Source organism: Lissotriton vulgaris, chromosome 2_1, assembly GCF_964263255.1.
Source record: "Lissotriton vulgaris chromosome 2_1, aLisVul1.2, whole genome shotgun sequence".
NCBI lineage: Eukaryota > Metazoa > Chordata > Amphibia > Caudata > Salamandridae > Lissotriton > Lissotriton vulgaris.
In genome coordinates this window covers 338,200,019-338,219,016 of record NC_141687.1, presented here as the reverse complement: position 1 = coordinate 338,219,016, position 18,998 = coordinate 338,200,019, and positions in this window count along the sequence as shown.

Genomic DNA, 18,998 nt, shown 5'->3' with positions numbered 1-18,998 from the left:
CTGCTCCTAGTGCTTTCAACGTTTTTATACCAAGCAAGTTTTCAGGACATGATTTCGTAAGCAACAAGTCTGTAGTTCGGGACAATGGACCAACTCCTAGGGGAACTGGTTTTGACACTTCGTTAACAATAGGCTTTCCTGAAAATCCCAGGGAAACATTCTGTGAGCCTGAGAGGGGTGCCCCTGGAACCTCGTCATGACTGATGGTAGTTCTGCTCGCCCCTGTGTCAATCAAAAATTTTCTGTCTTTTCCCAATACACGATTATGTACATAGGGACCCTCTTGATCTACAGGTACCTCAATAAGGGGCAAGCCAACCTCCCTCTCTAGGCTGTTTCATGAGTACTGCTGATAGTCTGGGTAGTCTGACTGTGCATACTGGTACATTTGTTGCGTGACATGTTGTGTGGCAGCAATGGGTTGGGGTTGGGGTACAGCTACTGTCTGCTGTGCGTTTTGTGGAGGTTGCGTGTTCTGCGGGATATTTTGTGGAACATGTTCTTGTCTAGGAGGACGCGGTCTTTCTTTCGTCTTGCCTGTAGCGATATTGTGTCTCAGGACAGCACATTCATTTATATAGTGACCTGGCTGCTTACAATAGTTGCAGTTCCCTTTAACAGGAGCTGCTGAGTGACCGGGCGGTGCCGTACCCCTTTTCTGACCGTCGACTGGGACGGACTGAGCAACTAGTACTTTCATTTTCGTGTCTTTTATACGTCTTTGTTCGTGTTCATGTTCTTCTCTAATTCGGTTTTGATGATACTGTAACATTTGTAACATTTGGGAAGGGCTATTTGCTTGCCAGGTACTCTCAACCTTCAGTACTCTATTTTTAACCTGGGGTAAGGAATTCTCTACTAATTTGGTCACAAAAAGATGTGGGTACGATTCACTACTTGTCTTCAGGCCACTATTAATAATAAAACATTTCTCGAACCTAGAATAAAAATCACTAGTGTCTTCATCTTGTTTCTGTTTGCAGGCTGAGATAGCATCCCAGTCTTCCTTTTTAGTAGCTAATAATCTCGGCAAAACCTGTATCAATAACTCGGGCAATTCTCTAGCCTTTTCCCCGAGACCAGTACCAGGGACTCGTGTATTATCTTCGTTTTCCAATTCTGTCCAGTTAATCTTTTTCTCTCCCACCTCCCACTCTTTTTCTTTGAGTTTTTCGTAAATGCCTGCTGGCAACAATACTTTTAACATTTTAATAATATCAGGATATGTATACTCCCCCATGCGGAGCATGTCTTTTAATTCACGGTGGAACCCCCCTGGGTCTTTATCGTGACAGGGTACTAATTTTTTCATTTCCAATAATTCCATTTTCGTTAGGGGTGTGTAGACGAATACTCGTTCAAGCTCACCATCTGCAGTCCGAACGGGATGAACCTCTCGTAAGGGATTCTGTCTGTCTATGTAAAAAGTCTTTCGTTCTCGATTAGGGACAGGAACAAAACGTGGAGTTAGGAAAGTCACGTATCTGTGTCGTTGCTCCAGAATTTTATTAATCAATTCGGTGCCTAAACCTCTCCATCTAGCTAGGAGTAAATCTTCCAATAAGTTATATAAGGGACCTGGATCAGAATGCTGACTCTCATATAGTGTGATGAGGTGTTGAATCATGTACATACCAGCTAATCGCTGTTCTTCTGGGGTAAGACTCAAAAATGTCTGCGCTACTACGTCATCTTTATATATGGTAGAATTGCTAGCCCATTGCACTGCTGACCGGGCTAGTTCCTGTTCATGCAAAGTACTAAGCTCACTACTCCCTACTCGGTTTTTCAGTACTTGGTCAGTGGCTTGGAATATGTGTTCAAGGGAATACTGTTCTGATACGGGAGAGAGAGAACGTTTCTTGTATTCTAGGCGTATGGGTCTATCAAACGGTCTTGCTCTACCTACGTAACTTATTTTACTTATGTCTGCTGGAGCTACATCCTCGTCCTCTGAAACTTTGTCGTCCTCTTTCTCGGTTTCGTTCTCGTCGGCCTGTGCCAAGGCCTGTTCTTTCTCACGTATGTCAAGAATTTCTCTACAAATTTTCCTGTACATTGCCTCTACACTACCTTGTTTATCATGTTTCCAGACCGCTATGTTGTCACTCCAATTTAACATACGTTTAGTTACTTCTCTATGTGGTTGGTCTTGTTCCCTGATCAAACAATTTATCAAAAACTGTAAAATCATGCTTTGAGTCTCCACCTTTCTGTGTGCCATGGCCTACTGTATACTTTCTGGTCCCTCCCCCGTTCTAATGAAGTTGTATATCTTGTCTAGTTGCTCCCTCATGCCTGGTAAAGTGATAAAATAATCTGCAACGCGTCTTATTAATCGTAGTGAGTGTAAGACCATTGAATCCTCACCCGGTACTGGATCATATATACAATCGGAAAGGTTCCGTCTAAGGGCTGCGTATGTCGCTTTTGGCGTGTGCTGTAGTGCTAAATCTCGTAGTGATGTTCGTTTTAATGGAGGTTGGGTAGAGGGACCCCCTCCTGTGGCTCCTAAACTAGAGTCGCCTGAGCTTGAATCAGCTTTTACTGGCAGCGCTGGCGCTGGTAATGTTGGTGCAGGTAATGTAGGTTGATCTTGGGTTACAGGTGTTGGATTAAAAGGATTGGTAGGGTCAGTGGTAGGAGGAACAGTATGAGGATGAGCAGGAGCATCGACTGGAACAGTGGGGTTGGGAGGATGATTATTTGGAGGAGGATGGTTATTAGGATGAGGGGGGTTTACATTTACGTACTCTGGGGCAGCGTCATCTAAATAGGAAGAAAGGAAAATTTCCGCTGCGATCTGTTTATGACTACGGAGTTTAGTCGGGATCAATGGTGGCGGCAAGTTACTGGGCATTTCCGGGGTCACTTTAGGTAGGCCCTCGGCGAGGAGGGGATACATGCATTTAATAAGGGCATTTCTTTGTCTGTCTAATTGTTCTGCTTTAACTCGTTCACCTTCTTCTAGTAGTTCTTTTTCTTTGGCTTTTTCTGATTCTTCTCTACTTCTCTCTGCTTTCTTAATTTCTTTCTCTGTTCTTCTATGTGCTTCTTTACGCCACAATTCTATGGCATCTTTCTGACATTGTCTGGCTTTCTTTTTCCACAGTGCTTCCTCTACTCTCATGATGCACTCAGCATCCCATGTCCCTGAGACAGGCCATCTATATTTCTCCTCTAGATCCTTAGTATAATCAACCCATAAATCTAAGTACAGTATGGCGTCTAAGCCGTGTTTGTGGTACATAAAATGTCCGGGAGTGTCCCTAGGCGGGACGGGAACTGCCTCTTCGAGTATCCCTTTCCTGGTTCCTATCTGACGTAATTTCGAAAACAGCGGCATGTTTAAACTAGCTTGAACAAAAACACAATAAGCACAATAATAGACTGCAAACAATCATTCATACCACGATATTAAAACATTTTGAAACAGATACTAACTAATACATAGAATAACACAATTATTAACAATCCTAAAACACAATACTATACTGGATGTACTGCTGGAACAGTACAGTCATACCGGTCCCTTAAAGAGACATGTCATACCGCATCCACCTAAGTGAACACGTCTATACCGGATCTGTGTACCCAGACCCATCTTCACCGGGCTCAATTTAATGAACCCGTCTATATGCGTTCCCAACAACGGTACTCACCGGGAAGCAGAACTGAAGGCCTCGGAATCTCGATACTGGACTGGACAGCTACGGCTTCTTGCTGCGCATGCGCCTCGGAACAGGTGGGCCTCCGGATACCTCGGACCTTGCTCTCTCGTCTCGGGCTATCTGGTCGGGATAGTCCGCAATCCTCACCGCCTCGTATGGATGCCTGGTCGCAGTCTCCGTCTCCTCCGTGGGCCTGAGGGAGTTAGCAGGAAAACCCGCGGATGTGCACAGAAAAGAGTCCGTCACGGCTATAGAAGGGGTCGGGGGGCTGCGCCTACATCGGCCGGCGCGTGGGGAAGGGGACAGGTCCCTATTCGGGCACCAGATTATGTGGTAAATTAAATTACCTATACATTTTTCTATACATTAATATCAATAAGAATAGCTCATAAAATGAGAGGCAGAGTCCGTGGTATCTGAGTCATAAGGGTTTTATTCCAATGGCTCGAGCCAGGGGAGAATCGGGTTCCATCACCACTAAGGTTCAGGAAGGGATATCTAACGTTTTATTAACATCACACATTATATATAGTAAAATCACATAATTGCAATGAATACAGTAGGCGTAACACTCCAGGCGGAGCAAGTGAAAAGAGAGAGATAAGAACATATGGGCGTAGAAAGAGGCGTGTAAAGAGGTGTACACGTAGGTGTTCACTCGGCGTGTCATAGGAGTGTCACAGGTGGGTGGATGCATGGAGGAGATCTGCAGGGTCAGCAGAAACCTTTACTCGACATGCACGCGCAACTGGTCATGACGTGTAATGGACGTGTAACTGGGGAGAGCTGGGGGTTTGCCTTTAGCACTAGAAGGGGAGTCTGGAGTCTGGGATGTCAGAACGACCTGCACTTTTGGCGTATCTGATATCTTGTGTTTAGAGGATGTGTAGTCTGAAACAAAAGTCTCTCGAGCAGAGGCCGTTCATCACTAATGCTAGTGTGTGCATATATTTCTCCGTGCATTACGTGGGGGCATGGGCCTACTATGGCAACGGGTTCAGTAAATCACCCACATGGAGACAGGAAGGCGAGGCCCTATGCTCTGCAGGCGGAAAGTGTTTACCTATTTCACTAGACTGGAATGTGTTTTTGCGGAGGCTGAGCAGATAACTGTAGGCAAAATACCGTCTTGGCAGGCAGGCCAGGCCGGGCACCTCTCGGCTGGGCAGGGAGTAAGGGAGAGGTCAGGGATGCAAACTGCAGCTTTAGGAGACAGAAGAGGCTCGGAGCCTGAATTCAGGGCCTGGCTCGACTAGGCCACAAAAACGTGTGTTTCGCGTTATTTAAACGTGTACCATGGAAATGCATTGGAAAAGCAGGCTTTGGTGCAGAATTAACATTTCATTCATGGAAGGCCTAATAACTGACATGTTAACGTTAGACGGAAATGCAGGGGCATCATTATGCCAGGCACGGGAAAAGAACATGATAACATGGACATACATGGAGCATATGTACGTGGATAGGGTGTGAGTGGGGGACACATTGACCATACAAAAATTTATATTTCCTCAAAAGAACGGTGATGGATTAAACCCAGATCTTTTGACTGGGTGTGAGTGTTTGATTGATTCAGATGCTCCGTCCATCACCACCCCCTTTTGTACCGCTTTTGGCCGCCATAGGTGTGGCAGGGTATGCTCAGACGTGAGTCCCTTGCTCACTTTGCCACTGGATTCAAGCAAGCCGGGCTGAAGACGGCTGGAATGCCAGAAACCGGTCCTCGGAAGCTTGTTTCCGGTACAGGGAAGACATGGCTTGGCAGTTCAGGCTGGACTGTTCCCATGAGGCACAGGGTCAGACTGATTTGCATATAGTCATGTCTGAACTGGGGTGGCAGAGTGGGTTAAAGAACGGTGATGGATTAAACCCAGATCTTTTGACTGGGTGTGAGTGTTTGATTGATTCAGATGCTCCGTCCATCACCACCCACTTTTGTACCGATTTTGGCCGCCATAAGTGTGGCAGGGTATGCTCAGACATGAGTCCCTTGCTCACTTTGCCACTGGATTCAAGCAAGCCGGGCTGAAGACGGCTGGAATGCCAGAAACTGGTCCTCGGAAGCTTGTTTCCAGTCCAGGGAAGACATGGCTTGGCAGTTCGGGCTGGACTGTTCCCATGAGGCACAGGGTCAGACTGATTTGCATATAGCCATGTCTGAACTGGGGTGGCAGAGTGGGCTAAAGAACGGTGATGGATTAAACCCAGATCTTTTGACTGGGTGTGAGTGTTTGATTGATTCAGATGCTCCGTCCATCACCACCCCCTTTTGTACCGCTTTTGGCCGCCATAAGTATGGCAGGGTATGCTCAGACGTGAGTCCCTTGCTCACTTTGCCACTGGATTCAAGCAAGCCGGGCTGAAGACGGCTAGAAGGCCAGAAACCGGTCCTTGGAAGCTTGTTTCCGGTCCAGGGAAGACATGGCTTGGCAGTTCGGGCTGGACTGTTCCCATGAGGCACAGGGTCAGACTGATTTGCATCTAGCCATCTCTGAACTGGGGTGGCAGAGTGGGCTAAAGAACGGTGATGGATTAAACCCAGATCTTTTGACTGGGTGTGAGTGTTTGATTGATTCAGATGCTCCGTCCATCACCACCCCCTTTTGTACCGCTTTTGGCCGCCATATGTGTGGCAGGGTATGCTCAGACGTGAGTCGCTTGCTCACTTTGCCAATAGGTTTCAAGCAAGCCGGGCTGAAGACGGCTGGAATGCCAGAAACCGGTCCTCGGATGCTTGTTTCCTGTCCAGGAAAGACATGGCTTGGCAGTTCGGGCTGGACTGTTCCCATGAGGCACAGGGTCAGACTAATTTGCATATAGAAATGTCTGAACTGAGGTGTGTAGGAAGGTGGATATCTGACTATGGTTACCCCCAAACTTTTTGCCTGGTGTTTAGCTGGTTTTTTGACTTAGTTGGCCTGGGATCCTGCTATTCAGGGCCCCAGGCTGATTGCTCTCTCCTTAAAATGGACTCCATGTACCTTAGGTGCATAACAGAATTGGAATTGGTTCACCTTATTGGCCCCTGTAACAGTGTACCATAGGTACCCAGGGCATAGGTGCATCCAAGGCCTACCAGGGGCTGCAGCATGTATTGTGCCACCCCTGGCCTGGCCTCCATATTTGACACAACTGGCTGATCACTCAGCTGGGGTAAGTTGGTGTAATCACCTCTTGCTTAGATATAGTATCCCTATATCTAACCCTAAACTGGACACATATGTTCCTATCAGCCACTCCTATGGAAGGCCTCATCAATCCTGGAGGCAGAGTGCTTGGAAATATGTGAGATGGTGCTCTAGCATGAGCTGAGCCTGTCTGCAGCTGTCGGGAACCACTCCCTAAGCTGTTCCGGGATATTGCCATACCATATACTCTTAAGTGCATTATAATCCTCGCGGTTATTTGCTATCTTTGGTTTGGCTTTATCAAAACATGTCGAGTAAGGTGTCATACGAATTGGAATACTATCCCCTCGCCAGTTCTGGCGACGGGGATAGCATTCCACCCTTCTAGAGGGACACGACATGTGTGTAGCCTTAACCCCGGTTAAAGTTAAACAGAGCCTCAGCATCACAAAATGGATGCTGCCACCACAGACACATGTCTGACCTCCTGCTGCTGGGAGTCCTTCCAGCGAGGAGGGCCTGGACAAAGGGTTTCCTGCCTGGGGAGGTGCGAGCACCACCCCAGACAGGGTTTTGTGTATTGGGTAGGACAGGGCTGAATAGATTGAGACATGCCTGGGGCACACAAGGTGTCCCTGTGCATAAGCCAGCCCAAACCGGTTCTGGGGCTTTCCAGCCCCAGTCCTGGCGAGGAGCTGGACAAAGGAGAGGGGGTGTAACCACCCCCCTTCCTGGTCCCACCCATAGGGGAGGGACCTAGTAGGTGATCCACCCCTCAGATTGGAATAAGAGAGGGAGCAGTGCCATTGCACAGCAGATCATCCCGAAATCAGCTTAAAACTAAGAAGAAGACTGGACTTCGACATTCTGCTGCACAGAAGACTGAAGAAGAATCTCCCTTGTGGCCAAGGAGTGACCACCCTGTGAACACAGGCACCAACCAGCAACTCGACGTCTGCTTTGCCGCCGCCTCCCGCCGGAGCCCGAGCCCAGAGCCCGACAAGAACCAGATTCCCAGACCTCTCAGAGCCCGATCCACAGTCCCTGCAAAGAAGGGACCCGTGGAGGCACCGAGTGACGTGGGACCGGACCTCTTGGAAGACACTCGTAAAGCTGACTGCGCAGCTTCTGAGGCATCCTCGACGTTGTGCTTTGGGGACTGAGAACCCCCACCACCGAGCAGCCCTTGCACCGAAGATCAGCCCCCCAGCATCTCCACGATCTGCGTGGGGCCCTTTTGCACTGTGCCACTCGACGCGCCATCCCGGCCACTAGCCACGCGGCCAGCGGCCATCTTGGCGACGAACCCGAAGATTTAAACAGCAGGTCTGGTTGCTCCAGACCTACCCAAGCTCCTGTGAAAAGGAGCACCCGCTCTGACCTTGCTGGTCCGAGTGAACAGCATCTTTCAACTTCTGCGTGGCTTGCATTTGCCAAGGCCTGTTTGCTCCGATCAGGTCGCCGACACCGCCAACAGCGAGAAGCCTACGTGGGACAGCTCGTGACCGACTCCTGGACGTCCTCGACCCCGGGTATCCACGTGGCTGCAGAAAGAAGCTACCCGACAACGCCTGTTTGCACCCGACATCACCTGGTTCCACTCTGGTTCCACGGCAGTCACTGGCTAGTGACTTTGAACACTGTCCCCTCTGCTTTCAGGTCTTCACATCTACAGATCCACCCTTGGATCCACCGGAACTCTTCTCATCGAGCCGCCTGCAGCATCTCCTGCTCCAAGCACCATCGACCAGCGTGACGAAACCCGACACATCTTCGACCCTGTGCACCCGCTTCCTGTGGGTGAGGTAACTCAGCTCCGCCGGTGCTCCTGCACTGGTACACATCCCAAGGGCCTGTGTTTTAAGTTTCAGCTCCGTAGGTCACTCGGAAGGTTCCTAACTTTCTAACTTTGTGCTTTTTACGCACCATAGACTTTGTATTGAGAAGTGCGTGCACTTTGGACACTGCACCCGAGTCCCGTGGGCCTTTCCCGACTTAGTTAGCTCCAGTCTCGAATAGCTCCAGCGATTCCCAAGGCCCTAGGCCTCTTCACTTTCCTCCTGGTATCCCTTATACCACTTATTTAGTATATGGTTTAGGTGGCCCCTAGGGCTCATCCATATTGTGCAACTTTTGTGTATTTTAAACTGTCTTGTGATTTAACGCTTGTGCTTCTGTGCTCATAAAGAGTCCAGGGGATTTTAATAGTTAATAAATCAATATATATTTTCAATATATATCTGTGTGGTGTCCCTTTCATTTGGTATTCAAGGGGGTTGTGTATGGTATAACAGCTGGCTTCACATGCCTTTCAGAGTTTAGCCTAAGACTGCTTTGTCCACGTTACCACTAGGATAACTGGTCTACAAGGTTGAATTACAACCATCATCATAAGGGTTGCTTGGCATGGTACAAAGTGATCACTAGAACTAGTGAGCATTATATACCAGGCCAACTTCTCACATTGGTGAGCAGCGGATTGGGATCTGAGCTTGCTGTTGTTTTACCATTACAATCTTTGAGATTATCATCTGAAAGATCACACAGGTACCTGCTAGGTACATATAAAACAAGACTAGTATACTTAAGTTCTACTGAACTTAGTTGTTGTAGAGCAAAGGGAGTAGCACACCCTAGCTACAACTACTAGATAGGTTTAGTAGGTAAACACCAGTGTAGGTAGATTGCAACATATCCACCCACACTAGAGCAATGTCTGGAGCAGAAGGGTCCAGTGGACTTACTCCTGTTGAGAGTGACCCTCCAAGGGCACCATCCAAATTTGTTATTTTTTCCTTTAAGGAATTAAGACAGCTTTGTGTCTTAAGGGGTCTGAAGACAGGGCCTTCCCCTACTACAGACCACCTAAGAGAGCTCTTAGACCAGTCTGAGACTCTAAAGCCCTCTAAGGCAACCCCCACAGGGGATGCTGAAGGAGGCCATCCTTCAGAGGATGACACTGTAGACACCCCTGCCCCTATCATCCTAGTAGATGAGGAAGCCTCCACCACTGGAGCTCCTCAAGTAGATGTAGAGGAAGAGGAAGAAGAAGAGGAGGAGGAGGTGGAAAGCAGTGAGTCAGATGATGACAGAGATAGTCAGGTGCTGGTCAGTAGACTGAACCAGGCTAACTTAAGTCAACTTGGGAATGAATCAGGTAACAACCCATTCAGACCCTCAGGTGGACTTAACCAGGGCCATAGGAGGAGGAGGCATCACTCAGGTGAATCCAATACCTCCCATGTCTCTAGAGGCTCTCATGGTCACTCCAGAAAGGAGATGACTAGCCCTCAGAGAAGGGAACATGAGGCCAAGATGAGAGAGGCTGAGCTTAGGATCCAGAGGCAAGAATTAGAGGTTGCCCTGGCTAAGGAGAAACTTGCTAGAGCAAGACAGCCTAGAGAGAGTGGATTAGGATCCACTGGTGGCAGCACTATCCAGAAGGATAAAGACAGGTCCTTTGATACAAGAAACCTGAGTAAGATTGTGCCCCCCTACAAAGCTGGGGATGATATCCATAAATGGATTACTGCAATGGAGAGAGCCTGCATGGTACAGCAGATCCCTCAGGAGCAGTGGGCAGCAATCTTGTGGCTCTCCTTTGAAGGTAGAGGCAGAGACAGACTCCTCACAGTTAGTGATGGGGATTCTAGAAACTACATGGTCCTGAAGAGTGCTCTGATTGATGGGTTAGGCTTAACCACTGAACAGTACAGGTTAATGTTCAGAGATACCCAGAAGACACAGACTCAGGACTGGTCTGAATTTGTTGAGTGTGCCACTAAGGCTCTGGAGGGCTGGTTGCTGGGAAGTAAGGTTACTGACTATACAGGATTGTATAATTTAATTATGAGAGAGCAAATCTTAAGTAATTGTCAAAATCAGCTTCTACATCAGCACCTGGTTGACTCTGATCTGACCTCCCCACAAGAATTGGGTAGGAGGGCAGACAAATGGGTCAGAACCAGGATCAGGCCTAAGAACCAGGGTGGTGACCAAAAGAAAGAGACTACCAAGCCTCAAGAGAAGGGTGGGGATAAAAGTAAGGAAAAGACTTCCCCAGGGCCCCAAAACTCCAAGAATGGGGGTGGGTCCCAAGACACTTCTACATCCCAGAAAAAGCCTTATTGTCATACCTGTAAACAGGTGGGGCATTACAAAACAGATAGCTGTTGTCCCAAGAATGGCAATAAGGAGAATATACCTCCAGGTAAGGCTCCAACACCTCCTGTCACTGTTAGCAGTGGTCCCCCAGGTGGTGGGAGCACCCCCAAGAATTTGGGTGGGTTTACTTTTGGAGGACAGGTGGACTCTGGCCTATCCAGGTCCCCTAACTCAGATACTCTTGTCTATGAGACTGGCATGGGGTTTGCCAATTTCACTGCTTGCCCAAACACTTTGAGCAAGTATAGACAGGAGCCCCTCATCAATGGTTTGAAAGTTGAGGCCTTCAGAGACACAGGGGCTAGCATCACCATGGTGGCTGAATGTCTAGTTCCCTCAAGGCAACTTTTACCTGATGCCAGATATCAGGTGACAAACATTGATGGCATAGAAACCAATCATCCCATGGCAGTAGTCAATCTTAGCTGGGGAGGTGTCACTGGCCCAAAGAGAGTGGCAGTGTCAGCAAACTTGCCTGTAGATTGCCTACTGGGTAATGATTTGGAAATCTCAGCCTGGGCTGAGGTTGAACAGCAAACCCATTCTAGAATGGTAAATCTCCATGGAAAGGTTAGTGGGGCTGTAATGGCTACAGCCCCAATTCAAGATGTCCTTCCTGAAAAGGTTGGGAGGGCTGAGCAAACCTCAGCCCCATCTTTAGATAACTTCCCTCCTGAAAAGAGTAGCAGGGCTGTACTAGTAACAGCCCATACCCAAACTGAGTCTCCTCCTGAAAAGGTTGGAGGGGCTGTGATGGCCACAGCCCAAACTCAAACAGATACATGGGTAGTGAAGCCTGAAATGATGGATCACTCAACCCAAACAGAGAGCATTGAGGAGGAAGAGAAATCTCCCTCCCCCCAGACATTAGGAAAGGATCAGCCTCCTCAGGGAACTGATCTTACCCCTGATGAAGGAACTGCCCCAGAGGTTGTTAGGCCTGGCCTGACAGAGCCTCTGATGGCAGTGGACCCTTCTCAGGTGGGACCCAGTCTGGAGCAGGTAACCTGCCCCTCTCTACCTTGCCTTACTCAGCCCAAGGCTGCAGAGGACAAGAAGGACAGTGAACCCCAAAGGGCCCCCTGTCAAATAAAGCACCCCCATCAACAGATTAGGGGCACCGAAACTAGTAGCCCTAGTGAGGTGAAAACTTTAAAAACTCCTGAGGGATCCCCCTTAAAAGTAGTTAGGGACCTCCCCCAGATGGATATTGTTGGGCACAGCCAAACCTGGGACCAAAAGGCCCCAAACCTGACCTGTCCCTCCAGTAAGCCAAACAGAGGGACCCAGCCTCCAGCTTTAGGTAGCCAGAGGTTGACCCTGAGAGCACAGTGCAACTCAGTCAGAGAAAGAAAGGCACACATGGTGGAGAGTGATTGGAGGAAGCTGAGCCCTACAGAGGAAACTCACTTCAGTACTCCATCTCAACACCAGCCTTTGACTTTGCAAAGACACACCACAGGTAGAGATTCCCTATGGTGGAGATCCTCAGATACCCTTAGGGTGAGGGATTGCTTAGTGGACCATGAAACAGGGGGTTACCAAGCCAGAGCTGGTACTTCCTTATATGGCCACTTAGGCAATATAGGCTTACCTGGTCAAGGATAGCCTTATCTCCTTTCGTTTGGGGGGGGGGTTATGTAGGAAGGTGGATATCTGACTATGGTTACCCCCAAACTTTTTGCCTGGTGTTTAGCTGGTTTTTGACTTAGTTGGCCTGGGATCCTGCTATTCAGGGCCCCAGGCTGATTGCTCTCTCCTTAAAATGGACTCCATGTACCTTAGGTGCATAACACAATTGGAATTGGTTCACCTTATTGGCCCCTGTAACAGTGTACCATAGGTACCCAGGGCATAGGTGCATCCAAGGCCTACCAGGGGCTGCAGCATGTATTGTGCCACCCCTGGCCTGGCCTCCATATTTGACACAACTGGCTGATCACTCAGCTGGGGTAAGTTGGTGTAATCACCTCTTGCTTAGATATAGTATCCCTATATCTAACCCTAAACTGGACACATATGTTCCTATCAGCCACTCCTATGGAAGGCCTCATCAATCCTGGAGGCAGAGTGCTTGGAAATATGTGAGATGGTGCTCTAGCATGAGCTGAGCCTGTCTGCAGCTGTCGGGAACCACTCCCTAAGCTGTTCCGGGATATTGCCATACCATATACTCTTAAGTGCATTATAATCCTCGCGGTTATTTGCTATCTTTGGTTTGGCTTTATCAAAACATGTCGAGTAAGGTGTCATACGAATTGGAATACTATCCCCTCGCCAGTTCTGGCGACGGGGATAGCATTCCACCCTTCTAGAGGGACACGACATGTGTGTAGCCTTAACCCCGGTTAAAGTTAAACAGAGCCTCAGCATCACAAAATGGATGCTGCCACCACAGACACATGTCTGACCTCCTGCTGCTGGGAGTCCTTCCAGCGAGGAGGGCCTGGACAAAGGGTTTCCTGCCTGGGGAGGTGCGAGCACCACCCCAGACAGGGTTTTGTGTATTGGGTAGGACAGGGCTGAATAGATTGAGACATGCCTGGGGCACACAAGGTGTCCCTGTGCATAAGCCAGCCCAAACCGGTTCTGGGGCTTTCCAGCCCCAGTCCTGGCGAGGAGCTGGACAAAGGAGAGGGGGTGTAACCACCCCCCTTCCTGGTCCCACCCATAGGGGAGGGACCTAGTAGGTGATCCACCCCTCAGATTGGAATAAGAGAGGGAGCAGTGCCATTGCACAGCAGATCATCCCGAAATCAACTTAAAACTAAGAAGAAGACTGGACTTCGACATTCTGCTGCACAGAAGACTGAAGAAGAATCTCCCTTGTGGCCAAGGAGTGACCACCCTGTGAACACAGGCACCAACCAGCAACTCGACGTCTGCTTTGCCGCCGCCTCCCGCCGGAGCCCGAGCCCAGAGCCCGACAAGAACCAGATTCCCAGACCTCTCAGAGCCCGATCCACAGTCCCTGCAAAGAAGGGACCCGTGGAGGCACCGAGTGACGTGGGACCGGACCTCTTGGAAGACACTCGTAAAGCTGACTGCGCAGCTTCTGAGGCATCCTCGACGTTGTGCTTTGGGGACTGAGAACCCCCACCACCGAGCAGCCCTTGCACCGAAGATCAGCCCCCCAGCATCTCCACGATCTGCGTGGGGCCCTTTTGCACTGTGCCACTCGACGCGCCATCCCGGCCACTAGCCACGCGGCCAGCGGCCATCTTGGCGACGAACCCGAAGATTTAAACAGCAGGTCTGGTTGCTCCAGACCTACCCAAGCTCCTGTGAAAAGGAGCACCCGCTCTGACCTTGCTGGTCCGAGTGAACAGCATCTTTCAACTTCTGCGTGGCTTGCATTTGCCAAGGCCTGTTTGCTCCGATCAGGTCGCCGACACCGCCAACAGCGAGAAGCCTACGTGGGACAGCTCGTGACCGACTCCTGGACGTCCTCGACCCCGGGTATCCACGTGGCTGCAGAAAGAAGCTACCCGACAACGCCTGTTTGCACCCGACATCACCTGGTTCCACTCTGGTTCCACGGCAGTCACTGGCTAGTGACTTTGAACACTGTCCCCTCTGCTTTCAGGTCTTCACATCTACAGATCCACCCTTGGATCCACCGGAACTCTTCTCATCGAGCCGCCTGCAGCATCTCCTGCTCCAAGCACCATCGACCAGCGTGACGAAACCCGACACATCTTCGACCCTGTGCACCCGCTTCCTGTGGGTGAGGTAACTCAGCTCCGCCGGTGCTCCTGCACTGGTACACATCCCAAGGGCCTGTGTTTTAAGTTTCAGCTCCGTAGGTCACTCGGAAGGTTCCTAACTTTCTAACTTTGTGCTTTTTACGCACCATAGACTTTGTATTGAGAAGTGCGTGCACTTTGGACACTGCACCCGAGTCCCGTGGGCCTTTCCCGACTTAGTTAGCTCCAGTCTCGAATAGCTCCAGCGATTCCCAAGGCCCTAGGCCTCTTCACTTTCCTCCTGGTATCCCTTATACCACTTATTTAGTATATGGTTTAGGTGGCCCCTAGGGCTCATCCATATTGTGCAACTTTTGTGTATTTTAAACTGTCTTGTGATTTAACGCTTGTGCTTCTGTGCTCATAAAGAGTCCAGGGGATTTTAATAGTTAATAAATCAATATATATTTTCAATATATATCTGTGTGGTGTCCCTTTCATTTGGTATTCAAGGGGGTTGTGTATGGTATAACAGCTGGCTTCACATGCCTTTCAGAGTTTAGCCTAAGACTGCTTTGTCCACGTTACCACTAGGATAACTGGTCTACAAGGTTGAATTACAACCATCATCATAAGGGTTGCTTGGCATGGTACAAAGTGATCACTAGAACTAGTGAGCATTATATACCAGGCCAACTTCTCACAGGGTGGCAGAGTGGGCTAAAGAACGGTGATGGATTAAACCCAGATCTTTTGACTGGGTGTGAGTGTTTGATTGATTCAGATGCTCCATCCATCACCACCCCTTTTTGTACTGCTTTTGGACGCCATAGGTGTGGCAGGGTATGCTCAGATGTGAGTCCCTTGCTCACTTTGCCACTGGATTCAAGCAAGCCGGGCTGAAGACGGCTGGAATGCCAGAAACCGGTCCTCGGAAGCTTGTTTCCGGTCCAGGGAAGACATGGCTTGGCAGTTCGGGGTGGACTGTTCCCATGAGGCACAGGGTCAGACTGATTTGCATATAGCCATGTCTGAACTGGGGTGGCAGAGTGGGCTAAAGAACGGTGATGGATTAAACCCAGATCTTTTGACTGGGTGTGAGTGTTTGATTGATTCAGATGCTTCGTCCATCACCACCCCCTTTTGTACCGCTTTTGGCCGCCATAGGTGTGGCAGGGTATGCTCAGACGTGAGTCCCTTGCTCACTTTGCCACTGGATTCAAGCAAGCCGGGATGAAGACGGCTGGAATGCCAGAAACCGGTCCTCGGAAGCTTGTTTCCGGTACAGGGAAGACATGGCTTGGCAGTTCAGGCTGGACTGTTCCCATGAGGCACAGGGTCAGACTGATTTGCATATAGCCATGTCTGAACTGGGGTGGCAGAGTGGGTTAAAGAACGGTGATGGATTAAACCCAGATCTTTTGACTGGGTGTGAGTGTTTGATTGATTCAGATGCTCCGTCCATCACCACCCCCTTTTGTACCGATTTTGGCTGCCATAAGTGTGGCAGGGTATGCTCAGACATGAGTCCCTTGCTCACTTTGCCACTGGATTCAAGCAAGCCGGGCTGAAGACGGCTGGAATGCCAGAAAACAGTCCTCGGAAGCTTGTTTCCGGTCCAGGGAAGACATGGCTTGGCAGTTCGGGCTGGACTATTCCCATGAGGCACAGGGTCAGACTGATTTGCATATAGCCATGTCTGGACTGGGGTGGCACAGTGGGCTAAAGAACGGTGATGGATTGAACCCAGATCTTTTGACTGGGTGTGAGTGTTTCAGATGCTCCATATATCACCACCCCCTTTTGTACCGCTCGTGGTATTTCACAACGATTAATGAGTTGTAACAAATGATATTATATATATATAAGGCCTGTCAGCCTTAGGGTGGTCTCCCCCCTTGTTGGCTTTAGGACTGTGCACTTGACCACTATTGAGTGTTAAATGCTTGTGCTCACTCCTTAAAACATGGTACAAATGGCCTAAACGTGATTAGCACATTTGATTTACTTATAAGACCCTAGTAAAGTGATATATGTTGCCAGGGCTTGAAAATTAAATGCAACTAGTGGGCCTATTTCATTTATTTTGCCACCCACTTACGTAGCTCTTGAAAACATGTCTCCAGCATGCCATTGCAGCCTGCAGTGTGGTTTTAAACTTCCAATTCAACCAGGCAAAATAAACCTTTTGTCATGCCTAAACCTCTTGTTTTTAATATATATGTCACCCCTGGGGTAGACCCTAAACCTCCCATAGAGCAGGGTGTATTGTATTTCTAAAGTTGGACATGTACTTTTAATATTTACATCCCCTGGTAATAAAAATCTCCTAAATTCGTCTTTCACTACTGTGTGGCCTGCTTGTCCCTTAGGATAACATTGGGCTACCTTATTACATTTAATAAGTGCTAACGTTTGATTGGGAGCAGGTAGAAATGTCTTGTTTGGACTCAAATTATTTGTAATTTGAAATCCTCTTTAATGGTAAATTCGGATTTTAGATTGCAGTTTTGAAAATGCCACTTTTGAAAGGGTTTCCTGCTCTACATTTTCTGAGGCCTTCTAGGAGTTTCCAGCTGACTGGGCTTGAAAATTGCTCCCCCGTCAGGAATGTATACTGGGATCAGTCAGTATACAACAGGACTTGGGTGTAGCTGGGAGAGGGTCATCCCACCAGCATGGGGAGTGGGGGTGAAGCTGTTACTTGCCCCAGTTACATTTTAAAGGAACTACCTTAGCATACTCATGAAGAACTTGAGATTAGACGTTTGTCACCCTGGACATCTAGGGACCTGGACAGGGAGGAAGAAAATTCCTGAACCATCGGGGGTGGAGACGCTAGAACTTTCTTCTACTTCAAACTGGCACCAGATATAAATAGTGGACCCTAAGAACAACTCTTCAGTACACTCCTTGACCTACTGAAGGACTGTCTTGTACTCCAGAGGACTGCTCTGCTGTTTGTGGCCTGTCTTGTTTCCAGGGGACTGCCATGCTGCTACCAGAGAACTGCCCTGCTGCTTGAGGCCTGCTTTTTCCTTCAGAGGACTGCCCTGCTACTTGAGGCCGGCCTTGCTGCATGAGGGAAAGAGGGTCCTCTCCTTGAATCGGGGGCTAAAAGAGTGACTCCAAGCCCTGCTGGCTTGAGTTCCTGATTCCCACAAGGTGCCTCCTCAGGTCCTGGACCATTGGCTGGCATCAGTTGCACTTCTCCGGTGAAAACCTAAAGTTTTGAACTCTGCACGCCCGACTTTGAGAAAGTAACTTTCTCAGCTGTATCAGATCTCTTTATCCAGCCCGCACTCTATTGCGATCGGCATGAACTTGTGACTTTACTCGGTCTAATACAACAAGATACCCACAGTTAGCTCTTTCTGGTTCTTGGCATTATTTTTACTTAAACCTTTAAAAATGCATATCTTTGGTTCTACTGATTGGATTTTTGACATTTTGATCTCTTTCTATTTATTACATTTCATTCTGTTTTTCTACATTGCTGTGGTATATCTCTTGAGTTTTCACTTAATTTCTGTTTGTGTTCTGCATACATACTTATCCCCTTCGCTGCGGGGTGTTTTTCCCCCGCTGTGCGGGGGGAAGGGGGGCCACGCGCAGCGCGGCCATGCTGGTGACGAGCTCAGCTCGTCATGAGGCACAGCGGAGCTGCACTCATGATGAGCTGAGCTCGTCACGGCCACACCCGTTTTCGAACGTTCAGCACAGCGGGGAAATTATCCCCGCGTGCGAACGTTCCAACGGCCGTGACGAGCTCAGCTCGTCATGAGTGCAGCTGCACTGTGCCTCAAGACGAGCTGAGCCCGTCATCAGCATAGAACAGGTTAACACAGTGCCTCTAAGATAAGCTAAACCACTTTTGTGCCAAGCTACCAAAGGGTTAATCACAGGTTAATTTAGTAACTTTTGTGGTTCACCGTAACAAGGACTGTGGTGGATGATTGAGATGGGTTCCCCCCCAATCAAAAATCCAATTTGTAACAATATAAACATATATGTGTTTTATGTAGCTATTCAATAATATATATATATATGTATAGTGATGTCACTGACCATGTCATGAATGATGTAATATGTGACATCATCAGCAGTGGACTGCGGGTGCGCGATATATAGCTAGTGCAACTAACTATATATGAGAATTTCAATGGTTTTGTGTCAGTAAAATAAGGTTTTGTAAATGCTAATCCTAACTATATATGGTCTATAACCTATGGTTTTTTCAGTGAATTGTCAAGGTTTTGTAAATGCTAATTCCTAACTATATATGGTCTTTAACCTATGGTTTTTTCAGTGAATTTCAATGGTTTTTTAATAGCAAATATCAAAAGCTG